At 49.2% G+C, this 12,450-nt stretch overlaps 1 protein-coding gene across 1 annotated transcript in view; it reads left to right on the forward strand.

The window, feature by feature from the left end:
- Positions 1–12,450, forward strand: part of LOC117515333 (copine-8-like) — a 414,918-nt gene that overhangs the window by 49,372 nt on the left and 353,096 nt on the right. The gene's annotated exons all lie outside the window — the stretch shown is intronic.

The following is a 12,450-nucleotide window of genomic DNA, read 5'->3' on the forward strand; positions in this document are numbered from 1 at the left end:
GCAATGTATTGGCCAACAATGCGTGCACGTCCAATCTTGGCGGCTGTAAATCATGAATGACAATATTTATGTATATTATTGTTTTAACAATGACACATTTTCTGTTTTGAGGTACATACATGTGCTTACAGTTATCAGCTGCAAAATAAGGTTTAAAAACAAACATATGTCCTTCACAATTGCTTCCTTTTGAAATTTTTGTTGACATGTTGCACTGAAATCATGACAACATAGACTTCGGCATGGCATATGTACTACAACGTTAAACAAAGCTTCGAGGCACAGAATTTCCCTCAAACATTTTTTGTAATCGAATTATTCGAGTTACTTGAATAATCGTCTCAGCCCTACTCGTTTTTAAGTGAAAACTGTTCATTTTGATGAAGTCACAGTCAAAGCAGCAGCCACTCTCCACTGTGAGAAGATTTTTGTCATCGATATAACTGTGAAAAATCTAAGAAATACATCTGTGTGGTCAGACAGCCTGAAAAACAGCTGACAGTTCCACGTGGATATGCACGGTGGTCGCTATATTGGGGGTTAAAATAGAGTGCTGCTCTGTCACTTAGAACAGACTCTGCACACATGAAGATCCAAAAGCTGACAGACTCTCTGTCAAAGTAAAATAAAAATAAAGCCTACCAGCTCCAGTGAGGAGAACAAAATGCAAAAGAAACAACTGAACAGGTCACTCACCCACTTGTAGAATGATTTCCAAGATTAAATATGTAAAGTCCACTGCACCAAAGAAGCCCTGCACTGTGAAACGCACCTGGGACGGTACCGGAGGTGAGTTCACATGTATATTTATGGTGTCATGGACTGGCGAAACAGTTCTGCTGTCATTCCTCCGACAGAGTTAAATGGTAAACATGACATAATCTGTGTATTATGGGGGTGACATCCTGTTCATCTGTTGCGGGTGCCGCGCCGAGCCTCTGACACGCACAGTGACGCATGGACTCACAGGGACAGACAGTGCTTTAGGCATGAATGCACAATGTTCACGTCCATATGATGTTTTGCACATGTTCAGCCGCACAAAAGTGCCTGCCCATGTCGACTGCTCTGACACTGCTGTCCGACATTTTCAGACTCCATCTTGACACTTTTCGGATGTGGGTCGATTCGTCATTAAGATGCCATTCGGCCTTATTCGTGCTATATGTGACAGAGGTCTTAATTTCCCATTCAACCCATGACCAGGCTTGGGTTCCCACTCACTCTACCTACAATGGAGGAGGTGTCACAGGGTTGGTTCATACCCCACTTGGACATGGATGTAACCAGTTCTTAATAGAATTGCTTGCCTGCCTGGCCACTCATTCTTCTGTTCTGTCATGATGATCGTGCACAAACAATGCACCTCTGTGCTTTGACTTTGTGTGGTGCTGTTTGAAAAGGCCTTTTTGCAACTCCTCATGTGCTGTTCGAAGAAGAAATTCCAGGCCTTCCTCCATCTCCTCTCCCCGTCACTCATCAAATTGATTCATTTCTTTTTTCATTTTCAGTTTCAAACAAATTTGTTCCAAAATCCTCACCATCCACATAGGAAACACAAAAGTTGTTTTTTTTTTCATTAATTTTCTGCAGTCTTCCCACTCACCTGGCTCCACCTCATTTTGTTTGGCTAGTCGTGAGGGTTGATTTGCTTAACTCCTGTTCTTGCATGAACCCCATACAAGAACTTCTTCATAAACTTCTCTTTAATTTTTCTTACCTTTTTAGTATGATGGATGGGAACCACGTCAGATTCAGCAAACACTCGTAAATCTGGATAATTGTGTAAATTACGTTTAAACCTGATCTCTGAAAAAATGGATACCATGATCTTCGTACCAAAGATGAAAAGGACTATCCAAACGGTTTTCATCTACAAGTCCAAAGTAAAGACAATGAATATGTGTAAATTATCATATCTTCATGAGAATAGTGAATTACTTTAAATAACATCACACAAATACCAAATAGGGCTATGTGCCCCGCCAATATATGTCAGACGTGTCTAATCAGGACACTGGGATCAGTGACATTTGAGAGGAAATTTTATTTTAATGAGACCGAGGTCTCTACTATCAAATAGACATGGAAGAAAGTCTGCAATTATTAACAGTGTACAAAGTGTATAAAAGGACCTTTTACAACCAGAAAATTAGAAAAGATACCGTGCATCCGGAAAGTATTCACACTTCACTTTTTCCACATTTTGTTATGTTATGTCTTATTCCAAAATGGAGTATTTTTCCTCTCAAAATTGTACTCACAACACCCCATAATGACAACATAAAAGTTTTTTCCAAATAAAAAAAATTAAGAAATCGCATGTACATAAGTATTCACACCTTTTGCTCTATACTTTCATCATGACTATCATACATGATTTGGTATGAAAGACTGAGTCTTTGAGCAACAAAGATGTGCAGAGGATCGTCAACAGATGCGTTAAATTATTGAAATGTGTAAAAACAGTTTTATTCAAAGAAATATTTTAAAGTATTTGAATATTACACTATCTACAGTGTATAATATCAAAAGATTCAAGAAATGTGGAGGGATATTGGGATACTGAGATCAAGAGTGCAAGCCTAAGACGAACATTCCTGTTCTCTGATCCCCCAGATGGCACTGCATCAAAAACGGCCATTCATCAATAGTTGATATAGCACATGGGCTTAAGGAGTACTCTGGGAAAACTTTAACAAGCCCTACAATAGAGAATTACATTCACAAATGTCACTTAAAACTTTACTGTACAAAAACAAAGCCTCATGTTAACCTTGACTAGAAGGGGCTTTGATTAGAGTCACCTGGTTTGGACCAAATGGTATTGTGGATAGACGAGTCAGTATTCCAAAATGGATACCGTGATCTTCGTACCAAAGATGAAAAGGACTGTCCAAACTGTTTTCATCTACAAGTCCAAAGCAAAGACAACGGCAGTGTGCACATCTGTAATGGCAGCATTCATGGAGTAAAGTGCACTGAGATTTTATAGTAACATATCCTGCCTTCACAGTGACATCTTTTCCAGCGACGTCCATGCATTTTTCAACAAGACAAAGAAAAAACACATTCTGCGCACATTACAAAGGTATAGCTGTAGAAGAAGAGGGTACATACCCTGGAACGACCTGCCTGCAGTCCTGACCTGTCCCAAATACAGTCTGTGCTAAGTTTGAAACAAAAAAAAAAACTCAGTGATGACCCCGGGCTGTTGAAGACCATAAAGCCCCTTTCACACTAGGCTTGCATACAGTTGTGCTAAAATGCATTTGGAAAATTGTGCACTTTTGGCGTAGTCTCTGTGTAGGCTGGTGTGTGACACATGGTTGTGTTCCTCGACTTGCTTATAGTATTGTATGGTTGCTTTAGGCCCTGTCAAACCATTTATTAAAAATGCTGGCATAAACTAATGCAGCTGTCACACCGTGACGACCAGTGTATGCTGACAGCCCCGTTTCCAACGAGTGGTTCGGTGTGGTGCGGGTCAGAAACAGAGTAATTTAACATTGTTTTATTTCTTTGTTTTTTGTTTTTTTGTCTTGGTGGATTATTTTCATTGTGTACAGAATGCTGATGAGTCTGGCTGTAGTAAACGCTGCAGTGAATGAATGAAGTGACTCTTTAAACCTTTAAAGCGCTGGTTGGTTTCTGATCAGGTCCACTGATCAGACCTGATCAGTTCTGTGATGACATGAATATTGAAGTGCTGTGATGATTTAAACTTTTAAAGCACCAGTTGACCGCATTCAGGTGTGATCAGACCAGCCCAGTCTCACGTCACGAAATGATTCAAATTTTTGTGACTGGGTTTTTTATACTCACTAAGCCTACTCCCAGCCCCAACTCTAACCTGCACTTTTTGTGACAATATCACAACCCAATAGATTAATGTAAATTTCGTGCTGCTGAGTCACGACATGCCGTGAGACTGGGTGTGATCAGACCTGATCATACAGACAGCAACGGCACTTTAAAATTCATCACAGCATTTCAGGACCTGATTGATCAGGTCATCTGATGACCGCATCAACAGTGACGGCGCTTTTAAAGAGTCACAGCACTTATTTAGGTTTGATCAGACCTGATCGTGGTGCTTTAAAAGTTTTAATCATCACAGCAGTTCTGTCTGACCAGATATGGTCAGAGCGTGACACTGACATCCTGTGATACAAAAGAACCTGGAGCAACCACGACAGGAATTAGAAGTATTTTCAGATGTTTTCCAAAATTAGGCTTAAATGGATACAGTGTTCCTCAGACTGTGATGGTGCATCGGACTGAAATGATCAAGTAAAGCCCCTTTACTCCATGTGAATGAAACAGTCTGTCTGCATGAAACAGATCGCAAAGTTCAGAGTCTGCTGCACCCCCCCCCCCCCCCAAAGAAAGTAGAAAATATTGCCATTTTAACTCACAAGCATACATAAACATCCCATTTCTTGTCAGTATTCTAAAGAGAGCAAGAGAGAGAGAGAAAGAGAGAGAGAGCAAGCGCTGTGTCTGCTTTTTTTCCCTCCAAAACCTGCTGATTCTGATCTTTGGATTTCTGGATTTATGACTTGAGGTTCTGACCACACACACACGTCCACCAATTAGATCACCTGTTCTGAGCCCAAGGAGGCGCTGCGGGCTGCGTGGATCATGCAGCCACATACATGCTACACCTGTTCTCCTACAGCTGATTTACTCTAGCTGCACAAACTCAGTTTTTGGATGTGTACAGTAGCGCCGTGTTGCACAAACCTGCTTAAAAACTGTGTGCTTTCTGCGTCCAGCACTCTACGCAGAAAAAAATGAAACAGGTTAAATTTTTTGCTTCCTCCTGGCATAGACCTCAGCATACTGCTGCGTAGTGAGCAAAAACGCAGCGTAGAGCTGCTTAAACTTGGTGTAGAGCTGCATAAGTCAGCGTAGACGGTACGCCACAATACACAATTCCACGTTGGCCCTGGTTAAAAGGGGCTTAAGACATGTTTACAGGAAGAATAGGACAAAATAACACCTGAAACGTTTCAATGCTCATTAGCTTGAATGCCAACATGTCTCTTTAAGTATTGTGAGAAGGAATGGAAACCTTAAAAAGTGGTAATGCTTTAGCATTCCAACTTTTTATGTCTGCCAAGGACAGATTAAAATCATCTGCTTTTATTTATTTGTCTGTCTTTTACCAGGATTACGTCAAAACTACAGCACAGATTTTGACAAAATGTTCACCACAGATAGATATTAAGCCATGGAAAACTCCATTGAATTTTGGAGGTGATCCGGATCTGGATACGGATTCTGGATCAAGATTTCACTTTATATAGACTTTGAAGGATTACATAAAAAACCACAAAAAACTACTACTTCACGGATTCTCACCAGATTTGCACCCCAGATAGGTGTTAGAGCATGGAAAACTCCACTGATTTTTTTTGGAGGTGATTCGGATCCAGATTTGTGGATGTCAGAAATCTCTGATTGGTCTTGTTTTGGAATATGTTGCTGGCCTACAGTGCAGGAATGGATATATCGCTTGCCTCTACTGGTGGTTGGCTCTCACTGCGGTATTGTATCACTTCCTGTTCCGGAGCACAGCGGTGTTTTGCTGTATCTGTTAGCTGTTTAATCTGCGCAGTTAGATTGATCTAGATAACTAGATAACGATTTGTTTCAGAGTGTAATCTTCACGTGCCTTAACTAAAGCACTCCCTCTCCTGAATCACCTCTAAATTATTTACACATTATTCACTTTGTGTGTTTTTAGGAATCCGCTAGCTTAGTGCAGCTACTAGCTCTTAGCCGATTTAGCATGGCGGCTTCTCCTGTCTCTCCTGCACTTTTCTGCTCTGGGTGTGAAATGTTTAGTTATTCCTCGGCCTCCTTTAGCAGTAATGGTACTTGTAATATGTGTAGCTTATTCATAGCTTTGGAGGCCAGGCTGGGCGAATTGGAGACTCGGCTCCGCACCGTGGAAAATTCTACAGCTACCCAGGCCCCTGTAGTCGGTGCGGACCAAGGTAGCTTAGCCGCCGTTAGTTCCCTTCCAGCAGATCCCGAGCAGCCAGGAAAGCAGGCTGACTGGGTGACTGTGAGGAGGAAGCGTAGCCCTAAACAGAAGCCCCGTGTACACCACCAACCAGTTCACATTTCTAACCGTTTTTCCCCACTCGGCGACACACCCGCCGAGGATCAAACTCTGGTTATTGGCGACTCTGTTTTGAGAAATGTGAAGTTAGCGACACCAGCAACCATAGTCAATTGTCTTCCGGGGGCCAGAGCAGGCGACATTGAAGGAAATTTGAAACTGCTGGCTAAGGCTAAGCGTAAATTTGGTAAGATTGTAATTCACGTCGGCAGTAATGACACCCGGTTACGCCAATCGGAGGTCACTAAAATTAACATTGAATCGGTGTGTAACTTTGCAAAAACAATGTCGGACTCTGTAGTTTTCTCTGGGCCCCTCCCCAATCGGACCGGGAGTGACATGTTTAGCCGCATGTTCTCCTTGAATTGCTGGCTGTCTGAGTGGTGTCCAAAAAATGAGGTGGGCTTCATAGATAATTGGCAAAGCTTCTGGGGAAAACCTGGTCTTGTTAGGAGAGACGGCATCCATCCCACTTTGGATGGAGCAGCTCTCATTTCTAGAAATCTGGCCAATTTTCTTAAATCCTCCAAACCGTGACTATCCAGGGTTGGGACCAGGAAGCAGAGTTGTAGTCTTACACACCTCTCTGCAGCTTCTCTCCCCCTGCCATCCCCTCATTACCCCATCCCCGTAGAGACGGTGCCTGCTCCCAGACCACCAATAACCAGTAAAAATCTATTTAAGCATAAAAATTCAAAAAGAAAAAATAATATAGCACCTTCAACTGCACCACAGACTAAAACAGTTAAATGTGGTCTATTAAACATTAGATCTCTCTCTTCTAAGTGTTGTGAAAGTGTAGGAACACGGACCCACAACAGGGGGCGCAAATGAACGGACAATGGAGGAGTCGAATAACACTGCTTTTACTGTTGTGAAACAGGCACAACAAATACAACCGGTTACAATATCGAAATGGAGTCCAATTACAACGGTGTCGTGTGGGCAGGCTCGACGATAGGAGACGTCTGCCCAAGTCGAACCGGAACCAACCCGATTTCCTCTGCCACCGAACCCCGGGAATACTGGAGCCGCCAAGTCCCGAATTCCCAGGTGGCCACTGCCTCCGCTCGTCGGATCCGGTACTGCTGGCAAGAAACAGAAACAGTCAGGTGTGGATGCGGCTGCACCCAGTAACACGGAGGGTGGAGAGTCCACCTCCACCTCTCGTCAACAACAATGTAGGAAGGTGAGTACTTATCCGAATGTTGTCTAGTAGTCAGCTGTCCTATAGACAATCAAACAAGAATACAAGTAAAGACACACGTATGTGCAGGCTGAAATGGTTACCTCTTTGGTAAGGCGATATCTCGGCAAATGAGGTGGAGATGCCGTCCTGCTGATATACCTCCGTATTGATTGGGATCAGCTGTCTCCGGTGATGGGTGACAGCTGTCATCCTGGCTGCTCCTGTAAGGCGGCAGCGCCCTCCGGTGCCTGGAGCCCGCACTCCAGGCAGGGCGCCCTCTAGTGGTGGTGGGCCAGCAGTACCTCCTCTTCAGCGGCCCACACAACAGGACCCCCCCCTCAACGGGCGCTTCCTGGCGCACGACCGGGTTTGTCAGGGTGGCGACGGTAGAAGTCGGCCAGGAGGGCCGGGTCCAGGATGAAGCCCTTCTTCACCCAGGAGCGTTCTTCGGGGCCGTACCCCTCCCAGTCCACCAGATACTGAAAACCCCGGCCCATTCGTCGGACGTCGAGGAGCCGGCGCACGGTCCAAGCCGGCTCTCCGTCGATGATCCGGGCAGGAGGTGGCGCCGGACCCGGAGTGCAGAGGGGTGAGGTGTGATGGGGTTTAATCCTTGACACATGGAATACCGGGTGAATCCGCAGTGAGGCCGGAAGCCGGAGCCTCACTGCGGCGGGATTGATGACCTTGAGTATTTTGTAGGGGCCGATGTATCGTTCTTGCAGTTTCCGGGAGTCCACTTGAAGGGGAATGTCTTTGGTGGACAACCAGACCTCCTGCCCTGGACGATACGTGGGAGCCGGGGCCCGCCGCCGGTCTGCATGGTTCTTCGCCCTCGTCCGGGCCTTCAACAAAGCAGAACGGGCGGCACGCCACACCCGACGGCACTTCCGTAGGTGGGCCTGGACCGAGGGCACACCGACCTCCCCCTCAACCACCGGAAACAATGGGGGTTGATACCCCAAACACACCTCAAAGGGGGAGAGGCCGGTGGCGGACGACACTTGACTGTTGTGCGCGTACTCGATCCAGGCCAGGTGGGTACTCCAGGCCGTCGGGTGCGCGGCTGTCACACAGCGCAAGGTTTGCTCCATCTCCTGGTTTGCCCGTTCTGCTTGTCCGTTGGTCTGGGGGTGGTACCCGGATGAGAGACTGACCGTGGCCCCCAGTTCCCGGCAAAAGCTCCTCCAAACATGCGAGGAGAACTGGGGACCGCGATCGGAGACGATGTCTGATGGTATCCCATGCAGACGGACGACGTGGTGGACTAGGAGGTCCGCTGTCTCCTGGGCCGTTGGGAGCTTCGGGAGGGCCACGAAGTGGGCCGCCTTGGAGAATCGGTCCACTATCGTGAGGACGACGGTGTTTCCCTGGGACGGCGGGAGACCCGTGACAAAATCCAGGCCGATGTGGGACCAGGGGCGATGAGGCACGGGCAGCGGCTGTAGCAATCCCGGTGTCTTACGGTGATCCGCCTTGCCCCTGGCACAGGTGGTACAGGCCTGGATGTAACCCCGGACGTCGGCCTCCAGGGACGCCCACCAGAAGCGCTGCCGGACGACTGCCACGGTTCTTCGCACCCCAGGGTGACAGGAGAGCTTAGAACCGTGACAGAAGTCCAGAACTGCAGCCCTGGCTTCTGGTGGGACGTAGAGTTTGTTCTTCGGTCCGGTTCCGGAGTCCGGGTCTCGTGTCAGGGCCTCCCGGACGGTTTTCTCCACGTCCCAGGTGAGGGCGGCCACGATAGCGGACTCCGGGATGATGGGTTCCGGGGGATCCGACGGCTCCGTTTTGACCTCATCTTCGTGTACCCGGGACAAGGCATCCGATCTTTGGTTTTTGGTCCCGGGACGGTAGGTGATCCGGAAGTCAAAACGGCCGAAGAACAGTGACCAGCGGGCTTGCCTGGGGTTCAGTCGCTTGGCGGTCCTGATATACTCCAGGTTCCGGTGGTCAGTGAAAACCGTGAATGGCACGGACGTTCCCTCCAACAGATGTCTCCACTCCTCAAGAGCCTCTTTCACCGCAAGGAACTCTCGATTGCCGACGTCATAGTTCCGTTCGGCTGGGGTCAACCTGCGGGAAAAATAGGCACACGGGTGAAGGACCTTATCGGTCTTCCCGCTCTGGGACAGCACGGCTCCTATCCCTGAGTCCGAGGCGTCCACTTCAACCACTAACTGGCGACTAGGATCGGGCTGCACCAGAACGGGTGCAGACGAGAAGCGCCGTTTCAACTCCTTAAACGCGGCATCGCACCGATCCGACCAGGTGAAGGGAACTTTTGGTGAGGTCAGGGCTGTCAGGGGGCTAACTACTTGACTGTAGCCCTTAATGAACCTCCTGTAGAAATTAGCAAAGCCTAGGAACTGTTGCAACTTCCTACGGCTTGTTGGTTGGGGCCAGTCTCTCACCGCCGCAACCTTGGCCGGATCAGGAGCGACGGAGTTGGAGGAGATGATGAACCCCAGGAAGGACAAAGAAGTGCGGTGGAACTCACACTTCTCGCCCTTCACAAACAGCCGGTTCTCTAAAAACCGCTGCAGGACCTGACGTACATGCCGGACATGAGTCTCAGGATCCGGAGAAAAGATGAGTATATCGTCTAGATATACGAAGACGAACCGGTGCAGGAAGTCCCGCAATACGTCGTTAACCAAGGCTTGGAACATCGCGGGGGCGTTTGTGAGGCCGAACGGCATGACCAGGTACTCAAAGTGACCTAAGGGGGTGTTGAATGCCGTCTTCCACTCGTCTCCCTTCCGGATCCGAACCAGGTGATACGCGTTTCTAAGATCAAGCTTGGTAAAAATCTTGGCTCCATGCAGGGGCGTGAACACCGAATCCAACAGGGGTAATGGGTATCGGTTGCGAACCGTGATTTCGTTCAGCCCCCTATAATCGATGCATGGACGAAGTCCGCCATCTTTTTTACCCACGAAAAAGAAACCTGCGCCCATCGGGGAGGTGGAATTTCGGATCAACCCGGCAGCTAACGAGTCCCGGATGTAGGTCTCCATTGATTCGCGCTCAGGCCGTGAGAGGTTGTACAGTCTACTGGACGGAAACCCACTGCCTGGAACCAAATCGATGGCACAATCGTACGGACGGTGGGGGGGGGAGTGTGAGCGCCAGATCCTTGCTGAACACGTCGACAAGGTCGTGGTACTGCACCGGCACCGTCCCCAGATTGGGCGGGACTCTGACCTCCTCCTTAGCTTGGGAGCCGGGAGGAACCGAGGAACCTAGACACACCCGATGGCAGGTCTCGCTCCACTGAACCACTACCCCGGACGGCCAATCAATCCGGGGATTGTGCTTCAACATCCAGGGAAAGCCTAAAACCACACGGGAAGTGGCCTGAGTCACAAAAAACTCGATCACCTCCCGGTGGTTTCCTGACACCACCAGCGTTACAGGTGGTGTCTTATGTGTGATCGGAGGGAGCAGGGAGCCATCTAGTGCTCGAACCTGCACAGGCGAGGTAAGTGCCACCAGAGGGAGCCCTATCTCCCTGGCCCATCTGCAGTCCAACAGATTCCCCTCAGAGCCGTGTCCACCAGTGCTGGGGCCTTCAGGGTTAAATCCTCATACAGGATCGTGACTGGGAGTCGTGTAGCAATGTGGGTGTGTCCCACGTGAATGTCTCGGCCCACCCCTAGCCCAGTCTCTAGGGGCGGGCGTTGGTGTTGTAACCGCTCGGGACAGTCTCTCACATGGTGCTCTAGTGCACCACAAACAAAACAAGCTCCATGGGCCCGTCTCCTCTGTGCAGCTGGTGCCCTAAATGTTGCCCTACTCGTGTCCATAGCTTCGTCAGTAGGGGGAGCTGTGGCCCCACGGAGCGCAGGGGCCGTGGAGCGTGGGGAAGGCGGAGCGCGGTCGGAACCGGAAGGGAGAGGGACGGCGCGTGCCCGGCCACACCCTTCGTCTCGTTCCCGCCGACGTTCTTCTAACCGGTTGTCCAACCGTATGACAAGATCGATAAGCCCGTCTAAATCCCGCGGTTCGTCCTTAGCCACCAGGTGCTCCTTGAGAACCAAAGACATTCCGTTTACAAAGGCGGCGCGGAGGGCAGCGTTATTCCAGCCGGATCTCGCAGCCGCGATGCGGAAGTCGACTGCATAAACAGCTGCGCTCCGGCTCCCCTGTCTCATTGACAGTAGCACGGTTGAAGCGGTTTCTCCTCTATTAGGGTGATCGAACACGGTTCTGAGCCCCCTCACAAACCCATCGTATGTCAGAAGGAGCCGTGAATTCTGCTCCCAGAACGCTGTAGCCCAAGCGCGTGCCTCACTGCGAAGCAGGTTTATGACATAAGCTACTTTACTAGCATCGGTCGCGTACATAACGGGACGCTGTGCGAAGACGAGCGAACACTGCATCAGAAAATCCGCGCACGTCTCCACACAGCCTCCGTACGGCTCTGGAGGGCTTATGTATGCTTCCGGGGAAGGAGGGACAGGTTGTTGAACAACCAGTGGAACGTCAACGTTATGCACAGGATCTACGGGAGGGAGAGCCGCAGCGGCGCCCGGGGGGCACGCTTCCACCCTGCGCGGCGAGAGCCTCCACCCTGCGGTTCAGGAGGACGTTCTGCTCGGTCATGAAATCCAACCGAGTCGTGAAAGCGGTGAGGATCCGCTGCAACTCACCGATTACCCCTCCCGCGGACGCCTGCGTGTCCTGTTCTTCCATTGGCCGTTCAACAGCCGGTTGACGCCCCTCGGGATCCATGACGCTTGCCGAGATATCCTGTTGTGAAAGTGTAGGAACACGGGCCCACAACAGGGGGCGCAAATGAACGGACAATGGAGGAGTCGAATAACACTGCTTTTACTGTTGTGAAACAGGCACAACAAATACAACCGGTTACAATATCGAAATGGAGTCCAATTACAACGGTGTCGTGTGGGCAGGCTCGACGATAGGAGACGTCTGTCCAAGTCGAACCGGAACCAACCCGATTTCCTCTGCCACCGAACCCCGGGAATACTGGAGCCGCCAAGTCCTGAATTCCCAGGTGGCCACTGCCTCCGCTCGTCGGATCCGGTACTGCTGGCAAGAAACAGAAACAGTCAGGTGTGGATGCGGCTGCACCCAGTAACACGGAGGGTGGAGAGTCCAC

The sequence above is a fragment of the Thalassophryne amazonica genome, chromosome 8, assembly GCF_902500255.1.
Source record: "Thalassophryne amazonica chromosome 8, fThaAma1.1, whole genome shotgun sequence".
Taxonomy (NCBI): Eukaryota; Metazoa; Chordata; class Actinopteri; order Batrachoidiformes; family Batrachoididae; genus Thalassophryne; species Thalassophryne amazonica.